Here is a 15,834-nt window from a genome sequence, read left to right on the forward strand (position 1 = left end):
AACATAAGCATGATTTTCAAAATCGGAGCCATTCAAAAAGAGAGACTAACGTATTGCTTCCTGATCACCCCAACTATTGTGTTCCCATGCCCCTTCTTTCCACCTGTTCTTTTTTTTTTTTATTGTTGGGGATTCATTGAGGGTACAATAATTCAGGTTACATTGATTACAATTGTTAGGCAAAGTCCCTCTTGCAATCATGTCTTGCCCCCATAAAGTGTGACACACACCAAGGCCCCACCCCCTCCTTTCGTCCCTCTTTCTGCTTTTCCTCCCCCCTGCATAATCTTAATTGTCATTAATTGTCCTTATATCAAAATTGAGTACATAGGATTCATGCTTCTCCATTCTTGTGATGCTTTACTAAGAATAATGTCTTCCACTTCCATCCAGGTTAATACGAAGGATGTAAAGTCTCCATTTTTTTTAATGGCTGAATAGTATTCCATGGTGTACATATACCACAGTTGGTTAATCCATTCCTGGGTTGGTGGGCATTTAGGCTGTTTCCACATTTTGGCGATTGTAAATTGAGCTGCAATAAACAGTCTAGTACAAGTGTCCTTATGATAAAAGGATTTTTTTCCTTCTGGGTAGATGCCTAGTAATGGGATTGTAGGATCAAATGGGAGGTCTACCTTGAGTGCTTTGAGGTTTCTCCATACTTTCTTCCAGAAAGGTTGTACTAGTTTGCAGTCCCACCAGCAGTGTAAAAGTGTTCCCTTCTCTCCACATCCACGCCAGCATCTGCAGTTTTGAGATTTTGTGATGTGGGCCATTCTCACTGGGGTTAGATGATATCTCAGGGTTGTTTTGATTTGCATTTCTCTAATATATAGAGATGATGAACATTTTTTCATGTGTTTGTTAGCCATTTGTCTGTCAACTTCAGAGAAGGTTCTATTCATGTCTCTTGCCCATTGATATAAGGGATTGTTGGCTTTTTTCATGTGGATTAATTTGAGTTCTCTATAGATCCTAGTTATCAAGCTTTTGTCTGATTGAAAATATGCAAATATCCTTTCCCATTGTGTAGGTTGTCTCTTTGCTTTGGTTATTGTCTCCTTAGCTGTACAGAAGCTTTTCAGTTCAATGAAGTCCCATTTGCTTATTTTTGTTGTTGTTGCAATTGCCATGGCAGTCTTCTTCATGAAGTCTGTCCCCAGGCCAATATCTTCCAGTGTTTTTCCTATGCTTTCTTTGAGGATTTTTATTTTTTCATGCCTTAAATTTAAGTCCTTTATCCATCTTGAATCAATTTTTGTGAGTGGGGAAAGGTGTGGGTCCAGTTTCAGTCTTTTACATGTAGACATCCAGTTCTCCCAACACCATTTATTGAATAGGGAGTCTGTTTGGTTTATCGAAGATTAGGTGGTTGTAAGATGTTAGTTTCATTTCTTGGTTTTCAATGCGATTCCAAGTGTCTATGTCTCTGTTTTTGTGCCAGTACCATGCTGTCTTGAGCACTATGGCTTTGTAGTACAGACTAAAATCTGGTATGCTGATGCCCCCAGCTTTATTTTTGTTCCTAAGAACTGCCTTAGGTATACTGGTTTTTTTCCGGTTCCATACAAAACGCAGAATCATTTTCTCCAAATCTTGAAAGTACGATGTTGGTATTTTGATAGGAATGGCATTGAATAGGTAGATTGCTTTGGGAAGTATAGACATTTTAACAATGTTGATTCTTCCTATCCATGAGCATGGTAGGTTCTTCCATTTGTTAATATCCTCTGCTATTTCCTTTCTAAGGATTTCATAATTTTCTTTTTTTTTTTTTTTTTGTAGAGACAGAGTCTCATGTACCGCCCTCAGGTAGAGTGCCGTGGCGTCACACGGCTCACAGCAACCTCCAACTCCTGGGCTTACGCGATTCTCTTGCCTCAGCCTCCCGAGTAGCTGGGACTACAGGCGCCCGCCACAACGCCCGGCTATTTTTTGGTTGCAGTTTGGCTGGGGCTGGGTTTGAACCCGCCACCCTCGGCATATGGGGCCGGCGCCCTACTTACTGAGCCACAGGCGCTGCCCTCATAATTTTCTTTATAGAGGTCCTTCACCTCCTTTGTTAGGTATATTCCTAGGTATTTCATTTTCTTTGAGACTATGGTGAAGGGAGTTGTGTCCTTAATTAGCTTCTCACCTTGACTGTTATTGGTGTATACAAAGGCTACTGACTTGTGGACATTGATTTTATATTCTGAAGCATTACTGTATTTTTTGATGACTTCTAGGAGTCTTGTGGTTGAGTCTTTGGGGTTCTCTAAGTATAAGATCATGCCGTCAGCAAAGAGGGAGAGTTCGACCTCTTCTGCTCCCATTTGGATTCCCTTTATTCCCTTTATTCCTTTGTCTTGCCTAATTGGATTGGCTAGAATTTCCAGCACTATGTTAAATAGTAAAAGTGACAGAGGACAACCTTGTCTGGTTCCAGTTCTAAGAGGAAAAGCTTTCAGTTTTACTCCATTCAGTAAAATACTAGCTGTGGCTTTGTCATAGATAGCTTCAATCAGTTTTAGAAATGTGCCACTTATGCCTATACTCTTCAGTGTTCTTACTAGAAAAGGATGCTGGATTTTATCAAATGCTTTTTCTGCATCTATTGAGAGGATCATGTGATCTTTATTTTTGCCTCTGTTAATATGGTTGATAACATTTATGGACTTGTGTATGTTAAACCAGCCTTGCATCCCTGGGATGAAGCCTACTTGATCATGATGAATGACTTTTTTGATGATAAGCTGTAATCTATTGGCTAGGATTTTGTTGAGAATTTTTGCATCTATATTCATGAGTGAGATTGGTCTGAAATTCTCCTTTTTGGTTGGGTCTTTTCCTGGTTTTGGTATCAGGGTGATGTTTGCTTCATAGAATGTGTTGGGGAAGATTCCTTCTTCCTCCATTTTTTGGAATAATTTCTGCAGTACAGGAATAAGTTCTTCCTTGAAGGTTTGCTAGAATTCTGGTGTGAAGCCAGCTTGACCAGGGTATTTTTTGGTTGGAAGATTTTTTATTGTTTTTTTGATCTCAGTGCTTGAAATTGGTCTGTTCAGGAGCCGTATTTCTTCCTAGCTAAGTCTAGGGAGAGAGTGTGATTCCAAATATTGATCCATTTCCTTCACATTGTCAAATTTTTGGGCATAGAGTTTCTGGTAGTATTCAGAGATGATCTCTTATATCTCTGTGGGATCAGTTGTTATTTCCCCTTTATCATTTCTGATTGAGGTTACTAGAGATTTTACTTTTCTATTTCTCGTTAGTCTGGCCAATGGTTTATCTATTTTATTTATTTTTTCAAAAAACCAACTCCTTGTTTCATTAATTTTCTGAATGATTCTTTTGTTTTCAATTTCATTGATCTCTGATTTGATTTTGGATATTTCTTTCTTCTACTGAGTTTGGGCTTCGATTGTTCTCCTTTTCCCATTCCATAAGATGGCTTGTGAGATTGTTGATTTGCTCTCTTTCTGTTTTTCGAATGTAGGCTTCTACAGCAATGAATTTTCCTCTCAAAACTGCTTTTGCAGTATCCCACAGGTTTTGGTAGCTGGTGTCTGCATTGATGTTATGCTCAAGGAAGTTGATTATTTCCTGTTTTATTTCTTCCTGCACCCATCTGTTATTCAACAGAAGATTGTTTAATTTCCATGCCTTTGGGTGGGGTTGAGCGTTTTTGTTAGAGTTGAGTTCCACCTTTAGTGCCTTATGGTCTGAGAAGATACAAGGTAAAATTTCATTTCTTTTGATTCTGTTGATATTTGTTTTGTGTCCCAGGATATGATGAATATTGGCGACTGTTCCATGGGGTGATGAGAAGAATGTATTTTCTTTATCTTTGGGATGGAGTGTTCTATATGCGTCAATCAAGTACAGTTGTTCTAGGGTCTCATTTAAATCTTTTATATCTTTGTTTAATTTCTGTTTAGAGGATCTGTCCAGCTCTGTAAGAGGAGTGTTAAAGTCTACTGTTATTATGGTATTATCAGATATCATATTGCTCAGACTGAGTAAGGTCTGTTTCAAGAATCTGGGAGCATATAAATTGGGTGCATAAATATTTGGAATTGCAACGTCTTCTTGTTGTATTTTTCCCTTGACCAATATAAAGTGACCATCTTTGTCTTTTTTGACTTTAGTTGCTTTAAATCCACATGTATCTGAAAATAAGATTGCAACTCCTCTTTCCTTCTGAATTCCATTTGCCTGAAAAATTGTCTTCCAAGCCTTGACTTAGAGCTTTAATTTGTCTTTTGAAGCCAGGTGTGTTTCTTGCAGACAGCAAATGGATGGCTTGTTTTTTAATCCAGTCAGCCAATCTATGTCTCTTCAGTGGGGAATTCAAGCCATTAACATTTATTGAGATAATTGATAAGTGTGGTAGTATTCTATTCATCTTATTTTGTGAGAGTGCATTGCTTAGTTTTATGTTTTGCATGAGTGTGGAGGTTAGGTTCTGTCCTTTAATTTCTGAGTCCTTACTTTGCTGCTGATCCATTGTGGTGGTCAGTGTGCAGAACAGGTTAATGTATTTCCTGTAGAGCTGGTCTTGTTTTGGCGAATTTGCTCAATGTTTTTATATCTGGAAATGATTTGATTTCTCCGTCAATTGTTTAGCTTAGCAGGGTACAGAATTCTGGGCTGGCAATTGTCCTGTTTAAGTAGATTAAAGGTAGATGACCATTGTCTTCTTGCGTGGAAAGTTTCATTAGAGAAGTCTGTGGTCACTCTGATTGATTTGCCCCTATAGGTCAACTGGCGCTTACTCCTGGCAGCTTGCAGAATCTTTTCTTTTGTCTTGACTTTGGACAGGTTCATCACAATGTGTCTTGGAGAAGCTCGGTTAGAGTCGAGGCAACCTGGGGTCCGATATCCCTCTGAAAGCAGTGTGTCTGAATTTTTGGTGATTTTTGGGAAATTTTCTTTTATAATATTCTCTAGTATGGCTTCCATTCCTCTGGGGCATTCTTCTTCCCCTTCTGGCATTCCTATAATTCGTATGTTGGAACGCTTCATAAAGTGCCATAATTCTGACAGTGAACGTTGTGATTTCTCTCTCTTCTTTTCTTCCTCTTTTACTATCTGAGTTATCTCAAGAACTTTATCTTCTACCTCTGAAATTCTTTCTTCTGCATGGTCTAACCTGTTGCTGATACTTTCCATTGCATCTTTAAGTTCCCTAATTGACTGTTTCAGTTCCTTCAGCTCTGCTATATCCTTTCTATATTCTTCATATCATTCATCTCTTATTTGATTCTGTTTTTGGATTTCCTTTTGGTTATTTTCCACTTTATTAGCAGTTTCCTTTATTGTTTCCATCATTTCTTTCATTGTTTTCAACATGTGTATTCTAAATTCCCTTTCTGTCATTCCTAACATTTCTTTATAGGCGGAATCATCTGCAGTAGCTACTTCATGGTTCCTTGGTGGGGTTGTTCTGGACTGTTTCTTCATGTTGCCTGGAGTTTTCTGCTGATTCTTCCTCATGAGTGATTTCTTTTATCTGTTTTCTTGCCCTAATTTTCCTTTCACTTCCTCTTGCTCTTTAAGTTCTCGTGCCTGTGGACTAAGGGTTAGATGAGTCCTTTTCGTACAGGACCTGAAGGGTGAGAAGGTTGAAGAGCAAGAAAGGGATGAAAGAAAGGAGGACCGAGTTAAAAGACAAAAATAAGGAAAGGAGAGGGGATGGGTAAAAGGAATATTGACAAAAAGAAGAGAGGCACAGAAAGAGGAAGACAGAGCAATATAGGTGTACAATAAGGTACTTTGACACAACCTTAAAAGAAACCACCTTCTGGGGGTGCCCAGTTGGGTGGTTCCCTTGTAGTCAGCAGCTCTTTGCTAACCTGATCAGACACGGTACCCCACCTGCACCAAGTAGAGAGGAAAGACAAAAATGCTATAAATCAAACCAAATCAAGCAAACAGAATCCTTTATAGGATAAAATTGGGTGAAAAACCAAACAATAGTGGTAGAAACAGTAGCAAAAGTGAAGTTCTAGTTATTAAAAAAGGCAGCAATGGGAAATTATTATTAAACTAGAAAAATTGAGAAAGAAAAAAGATGTGTACGGAGAAGGTTGAAATTAAAAAACAAAAGAACATCAACAACATCAAAATAAACGAAAAAACACCCAAACTAAAAAAAAACTACAAAAAACAACCCCCCCCCAAAAAAACCCAAAATACAGCCCAAAACAAAGCAGTATTTATATATTGTTGAATATTGTCTGGGCAACACGTGGTCTTCTGGTGTATGAGATGTTAATCACAGTTCTGATACGACTGGAGGCTGCTGATTTCTCAATCCCAGCAGGTAGACACCCTAAATCTCTCTTCAGCCCACTTAAAAGGCACTTTGAACTTGTAAACTTGCTGAGCAGAAGCCTTCCCAGGAAAGTGCTTGTCACTGGAATCACTGCTGAAGTGGCTATACACTTACCCAGTGTGCCAAAACCGGTCTCACTCTGCCCCTGAGGGTTAGGGCTGCAAGGCGGCTCAGTCCCCACCCTTAGGCTACTTGGTCCTGGGTTACCAGCTCCCAGCCGATTCTAGCTCTGCGACCCTGAGGGTGGAGCTTGCCGGGGCAGATCGCTCACAATGGCTCCCTGTGCCCCACAGCCAAACACTATTAGCTCTGTCTGGCTCAGCGGCTCAGACTGGGGCCCTAGACAATGGCCAACGTTCTCCTCATTCCTGCTCAGGCTCTCCTCAAGGCAGCTCAACTGAGTGCCACATCCAAAGGCACCAAAACTGTTCACAGGTAAGGCCTTTCCGGTTTGCAGTCTCGGTGCTACTGAACTTACACTTGCGGGCGGGTTTAGACGGATTGAACGCACGTGACCACTTGCCGGTTTTCCACTGTTTTAGTCCTCCTCTTGGGGTCCAGAAGTCTCTCGCTGACTCTCTGTATCCTCGCAGGGGTGATGATAGGCAGATCCCAACAGCCAGAGATGCCTGGAGTCCTATGTCCCTGGACTCATGGTGCCCAGATGCAAGGAAGCTGTTACTTGGCCGCCATCTTGCTCTCCTCCTTTCCACCTGTTCTTATTTACCCTTTACAGATCACAGGTCTCTTTTATGGTTTATTATTCTCTCATTTCTTATTGCACAAATAAAAAGATATATGAATATTTTCTTATCTTTCTTTTTCTGTGAAGGGTACCATAGTATAGATACTTTATAGCACTTGCTTTTTTTTTTTTTTTTGAGACAGAGTCTCACTGCATTGCCCTTGGTAGAGTGCCGTGGTGTCACAGTTCACAGCAGCCTGAAACTCTTGGGCTTAAGCAATTCTCTTGCCTGAGCCTCCCAAGTGGCTGGGACTACAGGCGCCTGCCACAATGCCTGGCTACTTTTGGGTTGTAGTTGTCATTGTTGTTTGGCAGGCCTGGGCTGGATTCAAACCTGCCAGGTCCGGTGTATCCGGCTGGCGCCCTAGCCACTAAGCTACAGGCACTGAGCCAGCACTTGATTCGTTTTTTTTTTTTTTTTGCTTAACAGAATGTCCTAGAAATCACTTCATAAGTTCATAGAGATCATCTTCATTTTTTTTTTCGCTGAATGTATTTCATGTGTGGATGTATCCTAGTTTATTCAATAACTCTTGTATATACGGACCTGTGGAGTTTTATAAGTATAGACAGTGCTCTAGTGAACAACCTCATGCGTGTGTATTTTCATGTTGTTGGAGGTATACTGTCAGGATAAATGCTTGGGCGTAAAATGTAAGTCAAAGATAATGTACTTCTATAGTTGAGATGTTTCCAAATTACTCTCCAAAAGGTTACACAGTAAGGACAGGCTTAGCAAACTGTAACCCGTGTGTGCCCATGGTGGTGGATATGAGGACAGTTAGAGATTGTACAGGTGGGGCCCGGGTGGTTCTGTTGGAAGATGGGGACAGTTCCCTCATTGCCTTACTCTCCTCTTGTCTTCTGAGGACAACAGTGCAGAACAGTGGAAAGGGAATAACTTTGAGGCCAGCTCAGGACTGGGGTAATTAATCCATGCTTTTCCAAGTTCTCAAGGGCCATATAGGCTTCGTGGCAGTAAATGTCTGGATCTCTTATTCTAGGGATGGTATGGGAGTGGAGTGTGCTTTAAAAACGCCTGGGTTTGAGTCCTGCCTGGAGTTTTATCAGTATGACTCCTAAGTGGGTGTTCTATAATTTATCCTCCCTGAAAAATAAGAATAGTAAATACTGACGTAGGCAAAGTACTTCTCAGGGAGTCTGGTAGTATCCACGTGGTTGGTCTGAAGGGTGAGTAAATCGTAAGTGAAGTGGTACACGATCTCCACTCCTTGATGCTGTTCAATTTATTTAAAGTAGGAAGAAGGATTCTAAATCATTCCATTGAACACGAGGCAGTGTTTAAAATTGCTATAAAAATAAGCTTTGCTTTATCCTCAGTATTTGACAGCCTGGCTAAGGGCGTGATTAAGAAGGTCTTGGCCTTTACCTGATCCTGGGTTTCCTCCTTCCAGGTGAGGATGCCCCGCTGGTGAGTTCCAGGAATCTAAGTGAGGCTTTGCAGAGCCCCAGCATTTGTGACTGCAGTCTCCAGGATCTTTACCATGCATCAGGTTGAAGCTGAAGTTGCCATTTTCTTTTAAATCAATGAATGAAGAATTCTTGACCCCACTCCAGGATTCTCTAGTGTTTTGTTGCATCCGAATTAATAGGGCCTCCCTCCAGGCCTCTGGTGATGGCCACATTCTCTGGCTCCTGTCCTGGGCTTCTAGGACAGGAACTTTTTTGCCGGAACAGCAGATATTAAAGGATTTAGTACTGCCTGAGGAATCCATAGATAATTGTGCTGCGATTATAAGACTGATCAATGTAGAATGAGCAAAGTATTTGAAAACCAGACCTCATGCCATGCTGTGGTCACCCATGGGTGGCATGTGGGGGCTAGAGCACTGGGAATCTGGCCTCGTGCAGCCCAGAAGGGCTCTGGGGATATCCGAATGATAACCATTAGTTAAAGCCTGAAATCACCAACACCATGAGCAGCCAGCCACTGAGGCAGGCTGGTTTTTAATTGCCTTAAATGTTGATATTAGTTTCTCCTACTCAGCAGCCCAAGCCTCCGTCGGTATTTTGCTTCTCCAATGTGCTGTCTCAAAGGGCTCTCCAGAGAGGTCAGGGGTAGGTAATTCCTCACTGGCAGATTTAATCCACACATCTCATGTTGAACCCCTTTTGAATATAAATGCTTTGGGAGTAATAAGGGTCTGCAAGTCAGTAGAGAGATTTTGGGGAGCAGCCAGGTTTGGAAAGTCAGAGAATCACATTCCGTACCACCTTAGTCCTAAAGGAAAGCCGCCTGCTTCATCCTGGCCACTTCCTACACAGACTCCCTGCTCCCATGCCTCAGTGCAAACCAGTGCTTTAATAGTTAACTGCGTGCAGCTTCCTCCATGAGACTATGATTTGTCTTATTCATCTGTTCATGTAGGATCTGTATGGCCTTCAGTCTTCCTCAGTAAAAACTTTTCAAATGGGGCAATGCCTGTGGCTCAAGGAGTAGGGCAGCGGCCCCATATACCAGGGGTGGTGGGTTCAAATCTGGCTCCGGCCAAAAACTGCAAAAAAAAAAAAAAAGAAAAAAAAAAACTCAAATGAGTAAGACAGGGACTGACTGGGCTGGCTGTGGGGAATGGAAAGGATGCCCTGCCCTGCGGGGGAGGCTGGGAGTGTGGCGGGAAGTCCTTGGGTCTTTGACTCAAACTGGCTGTGATCACTTGAAAGGTGTTTGTAAATAGAACCTGGGGCAGGTCCTTTTCTTTTGGATTTGAGCTATGTTTCTATCAAAGACCACAATGTTTTTACAATCCAGTGTAATCCAGGTAATGTCTTTATAATCCAGGGTGCACACTCTGTTGGTATTCCTCATACAGGATGTGCAAGAAGAGTTGGAGCAGGGCCCTAACTGCCTGCCTCTCTGTATTGATATTGATATAAATGTCATATCTTGTTCCCCAGACCTTTGAGTAACAGTGATGCTCTGGAGGGGTCATATTAACCCTCTGTCACTGCGGATGCCCTGGGGGCATCAGCACATGTTTGGGGGGCCCAGGACAGAGTATCTGTAATGCTGTCATCCACTTGACTTTGTGCTTGATCTAGGGACGCAATATGTGATTGGGCCTTGGCATGTGATGACACTGTTGGGGCATCAGCAGATTTACTTTACCTAATTTATTGGATGGTGTTTTTCTGATAGGAGCTGGTCTTTTTCTCTAGGATGGCAAGGTTGGTGTTGACTGTGTACCAAAGAGCTGCATGTTGTGTGGACCATGTGTTTCTCTTCATGTTCATAGCTCCAAAAGGGTTGGTAGAGATTAGAACCTCCAGCTTCAGGAAATACTCTAAAATCTGACAAAAGCTAGCCAAGTGCCCCAAAGTGGCAATTGCAGCATTATTTATAATGAAAATCTAAAAGTCACCTTGATATTAAACTGCAACAGGATAAATTTAGGGTACATTATTGACTTCATGGAATATCATATAGTTTTTAACATTATTTTTAGTGTAGCAACCTGGGAAAGGGCTGTTTTTAAGGTAAATTAAGTTTGAAAATTGAAGTACATATCTGAACAAGAAGCTGGTTACTTTGGCTGCCACTGAGGAAGGGATTCAGGGGCATCTGAGGGAGAGACTGTTGACTGTGTAGACAGACTTTTGTGTCCTTGTACTTTTGCACGATGTGAATTGATTGTATTACTTTTTCAAAATAAAGAGGAGAAAACTGTAAAAACTGAAGGACGATAATGGTGGTATTGGATACTACCATTTCATTTCACCCTAAGATTCTTATAATAATGAAAGGAATTATTATTATGAATTAAAAAAGCAAGTTCGAGAACATTTGTGGTTGGAAGAATTTCCCTGAAATCACTGAAGTATTACAGAAACTAGACGGGGTCCACGCTGCATTTTCTATGCTTGTGCATAAAGGGTGGAGTGGAAGCCATCCCAGAGATAATCCAAAACAAAGGGTAGGTAACCACAATTTCACTGGAGCTTTGTGTTGGATTTTGTGTTTGTTTCAGAGCACACATTTGTGATAATCAGACCCTGTTCTACAGGGCCTTGCCCTGCCTAGCCTCCCTCTCACGTGGACCTCTCCTTGGGTGGGCTGGCCACATGCTGCCCAGTGGTGGACAGTACCTTTCCCATGAGGCTCTCTGGGCAAGGCTGCCCCCTTTTCTCAAACATTTTATACACAAAGCTCCCTACCTCCCCCTGTCCCCTGGCCTCCCCCTCCCCACTTTCCCCTTCAGGACAGCTCATTTCTCAGTGCCCTCTTTTTTTTTTTTTTATTTTTGGAGTGATGGAAAAAACTCCTTTACCATGAGCCTTCACAGTGGTAATTTCATGTAATAGATGTTGGAATAATGCATGGTTTTAACCAAGGCACTTAATCCTTAATGGTAGAATTTCAGCAAGAGATTTTTGGAGACCCTGAATTCCTGTCAGTAGTGCTCAAATCATTCCACTTTAGAAGCTAACTACATTCTGAATCATTCAAAGTCAATTCGTTCAAATGGTACTTAATAATTTTTTTAAGTCTTTTGAAATAAGGTTCTTATGAGATAAAATGTGCAGGTAAGGCATAAAATATTAATGATATGGCTTGAATAACTTTTAGTGTTATTTAATTCTTCATTTTCATTCCATCTCTTCAGTATCATGCCCTTGTTTTTCCGTGCTTATCAATATATGGTGGGGACTTCAAGGCTTAAGAGTCCTTGTCTAAGGTCTCAAACAAAAAAGGGAAATGGAACCCCAGTTCATCTGACCCCAGAACTGCTATATTAACTGCTTTCCTCATTTTCACTCACTTCTTCCCCAACTTGTTCCACAAAGTTTTACTATAGGAGGTAATTAAGTACATTCTAAAATAGCAGCAGAATGTAAAGCCTAAAAAATGCTTAATATTTTATGCTTGGCAAGAATTCCTGGAATTTAAAAACTGACGTTCCTTTCTTTTTGTTCTGATATGCATAATTAGTTTGTTCAGTAACATTAGTTTGTTCAGTTCAATTTTTTCTGATACATGTGTCTTAAAAGATGAATTATTTAGAGAAAAAGACGTGCTTTCCAAGTATAGTTTCATTATTAAATGGGCATCGTGGTGGGTTAAGTAAATGCTAAAGATTTTATGTGACAATGATAATGGAAATGACAACAGTCTGGCTTTTGGAATTTTTGAGCTGTGTTTTACGTACAGTTGGATAAAGACAGTTTCACACCTTGTTGTCTGCCCGACTGGCCTCTGCAGTGTAGCCTCTTTAAGGTTCCCCCTGTCCTTGGGTGTGGTGGGAAGTTGACTGATTTACCCATCTGGGGACTCCTCAGCTTTCTGCCATTGCCTTTTTCTTCTCTGTGTCCTGGGTTCTGTGTACCAGTAGTCAGGTCATCCAGCATGAACACAGCTTGAGTAAGGGCAGGAGAAGCAAAGTCAGCTTCTCTGAGATGGGAGGGCAGGCAGCAGGGCCCTTACTTCCTGTTTGTCAGAGGTGTCATGGATATGGGATGGCTCTGACTAGAGAAGAACGAAACATGGGCTTGGAGAAGGCCAGCACACAGATGCCAGCTACATTCTGGACTTAATGGCAGCTCCTCTTCAGGCTCAAACTAGCCTGTTATCTCCTCTTCCCTCCCCACCGCCCACCCCCCACCCCCCCACTGCGTTCCTTTCTATCCTGGTTGTGGCTTCTTTTCCCAGATTAGGTGTCCCTTCTACCCTCCACATCATCTCGCGGGCCAAGCTGCAACCAGGCTTGGGGGATGGAGACCCATTTACTGACCCTTCCTGCCATAGCAACTGGCCACCAGGAGCTGGGATTGCATCTTATTGGCCTTGGGAGTGACAAGGATTAGGATGGTGTCTCTTAGCATGTTTTTGAGCCACAGACGGTGAGAGCATTAAGACTTTTATCTTACGGGCATCTCTTGAGCCCTTTCAGTACTTTTACCACTTTTCAGGGCTGTCGGATCTAACAATAGTTTTTCTTGGACAATTCATGAAGAGTCTACCCCCAAAGCCGGCCTGTCTGGCTTGGAATTATTCACCGTTTGTTGTCAGTGTGAGTCAAGAAAAGAGGCCAAAGAATCTGAGAAGTCAAAAGAAAGCCAAAGTAGTTATCCCTGTGTCTTGACATTTGCAGACAAAATACTTAAAAAAAAAAAAAAAATTGTGGTAAGAACATTTAACGTGCAATCTACCCTTTTAACAAAATTTAAAGTATAAATACAGTATTATTAACTATAGGCATACAGTCCTATGGATTTTTAGAACCTATTCGTTTTGAACAATTGAACCTTTTCTTTTTTTTTTTTATTGTTAAATCACAGCTGTGTACATTAGTGCAATCGCCTGTACCCATTCTAAGATGCACCATAGATGTGGCCCCACCCATTACCCTCTCTCCACCAAAACCTCCCCCTCCCTTCCCCTTCCTTGGTCCTTTCCCCATAGTCTTGTGCTATAGTTGGGTTATAGTCTTCATGTGAAAGCTATAATTTAGCTTCATTATAGGGCTGAGTACATTGGGTACTTTTTCTTCCATTCCTGAGATACTTTGCTAAGAAGAATATGTTTCAGCTCCATCCATGTAAACATGAAAGAGGTAAAGTCTCCATCTTTCTTTAAGGCTGCATAGTATTCGATGGTATACATGTACCGCAATTTGCTAGTCCATTCATGGGATGGGCACTTGGGCTTCTTCCATGACTTAGCAATTATGAATTGGGCTGCAATAAACATTCTGGTACAGATGTCTTTGTTATATTGTGACTTTTGGTCTTCTGGGTATAAACCTAGTAAAGGAATTATAGGATCAAATGGCAGGTCTATTTTTAGGACTCTAAGTATTCTCTAAACATCCTTCCAGAAAGAACGTATTAGTGGGCATTCCCACCAGCAGTGTAGAAGTGTGCCCTTTCCTCCACATCCACGCCAACATTTCTGGTTTTGGGATTTTGTTGTGTGGGCTACTGTTACTGGCGTTAGGTGATATCTCAGAGTAGTTTTGATTTGCATTTCTCTGATGATTAAGGATGATGAGCTTTTTTTCATGTGTTTGTAGATTTTGTGTCAGTCTTCTTTAGAGAAGTTTCTCTTTAAGTCCCTTGCCCACCCTGAGATGGGGTCACATGTTCTTTTCTTGCTAATAAATTTGAGTTCTCTGTGGATTCTGGTTATTAGACCTTTATTGGAGATATAACCTGCAAATATTTCCTCCCATTCTGAGGGCTGTCTGCTTGCTTTACTCACTATGTTCTTGGCTGTGCAGAAGCTTTTTAGTTTGATCAGTTCCCAGTAGTGTATTTTTGATACTGCTTCAATTGCCTGGGGAGTCCTCCTCATAAAATATTCACCCAGGCCGATTCCTTCAAGAGTTTTCCCTGCACTTTCTTCAAGTATTTTTTATAGTTTCATGTCTTAAGTTTAAATCTTTAATCCAGTGAGAGTCTATCTTAGTTAATGGTGAAAGGTGTGGGTCCAGTTTCAATCTTCTACAGATTGCCAGCCAGTTTATCCAGGACCATTTGTTAAATAGGGAATCTTTTCCCCACTGAATGTTTTTAATTGGCTTGTCAGAGATCAAATAACGGTAAGTAGCTGGATTCATCTCTTGGTTCTCTATTCTGTTCCAGACATCTACTTCTCTGCTTTTGTGCCAGTACCATGCTGTTTTGATCACTGTCAATTTATAGTACAGTCTCAGGTCTGGTAGTGTGATTCCTCCTGCTTTGTTTTTATTTCTGAGTAATGTTTTGGCTATTCGAGGTTTTTTCTGATTCCATATAAAACAAAGTATTATTTTTATAAGATCTTTAAAGTATGACAATGGAGCTTTAATAGGAATTGCATTAAAATTATATATTGCTTTGGGCAGTATGGACATTTTAACAATGTTGATTCTTCCCATCCATGAGCATGGTATGTTTTTCCATCTGTTAACATCTTCAGCTATTTCTTTTCTTAGAGTTTCATAGTTCTCTTTGTAGAGATCTTTCACTTCCTTTGTTAGGTATACTCCCAAGTATTTCATCTTTTTTGGCACTACTGTGAAAGGACTAGAGTCCTTGACGGTTTGTTTGGCTTGGTTATTGTTGGTATATATAAAAGCTACAGATTTATGGGTGTTGATTTTGTAGCCTGAGACATTACTATATTCCTTGATCACTTCTAAAAGTTTTGTAGTTGAATCCCTAGTGTTTTCCAGATATACGATCATATCATCTGCGAAGAGTGAAAGTTTGATCTCTTCTGACCCTATGTGGATACCCTTGATCACCTTTTCTTCCCTAATTGCAATAGCTAAAACTTCCATTACAATGTTAAAGAGCAATGGAGATAATGGGCAACCTTGCCTGGTTCCTGATCTAAGTGGAAAGGATTTCAATTTAACTCCATTCAATACGATATTGGCTGTGGGTTTGCTGTAGATGGCCTCTATCAGTTTAAGAAATGTCCCTTCTATACCGATTTTCTTAAGTGTTCTGATCATGAAGGGATGCTGGATATTATCAAAAGCTTTTCCTGCATCAATTGAAAGAATCATATGGTCTTTATTTTTAAGTTTGTTTATGTGTTGAATTACATTTTAGATTTACGTATATTAAACCAGGCTTAAGACCCTGGGATAAATCTGACTTGGTCATGGTGTATAATTTTTTTGATGTTGGATTCTGTTTGTTAGGATATTGAGTATTTTAGCATCTATATTCATTAGTGATATTTGTCTATAATTTTCTTTTCTTGTTGGGTCTTTCCCTGGTTTGGGGATCAAGGTGATGTTTGCTTTGTAGAATGTACTGG

The 15,834-nt window shown here is 40.8% G+C and overlaps 1 protein-coding gene across 10 annotated transcripts in view; it reads left to right on the forward strand.

Annotated features, from left to right (window-relative positions):
* FHOD3 (formin homology 2 domain containing 3) overlaps window positions 1-15,834 on the forward strand; it is a 584,424-nt gene that overhangs the window by 182,921 nt on the left and 385,669 nt on the right. The window contains exon 1 of one of the 10 annotated variants that reach the window (XM_053571105.1): window positions 8,515-8,581. The exons of the other annotated variants lie outside the window; for them this stretch is intronic. The gene's annotated coding sequence lies outside the window, so the exon portion shown is untranslated. Of the gene's footprint in view, window positions 1-8,514; window positions 8,582-15,834 lie in introns of those variants that run through there. 10 annotated transcript variants of the gene reach the window in all.

The sequence above is a fragment of the Nycticebus coucang genome, chromosome 19 (assembly GCF_027406575.1).
Source record: "Nycticebus coucang isolate mNycCou1 chromosome 19, mNycCou1.pri, whole genome shotgun sequence".
Lineage (NCBI taxonomy): Eukaryota > Metazoa > Chordata > Mammalia > Primates > Lorisidae > Nycticebus > Nycticebus coucang.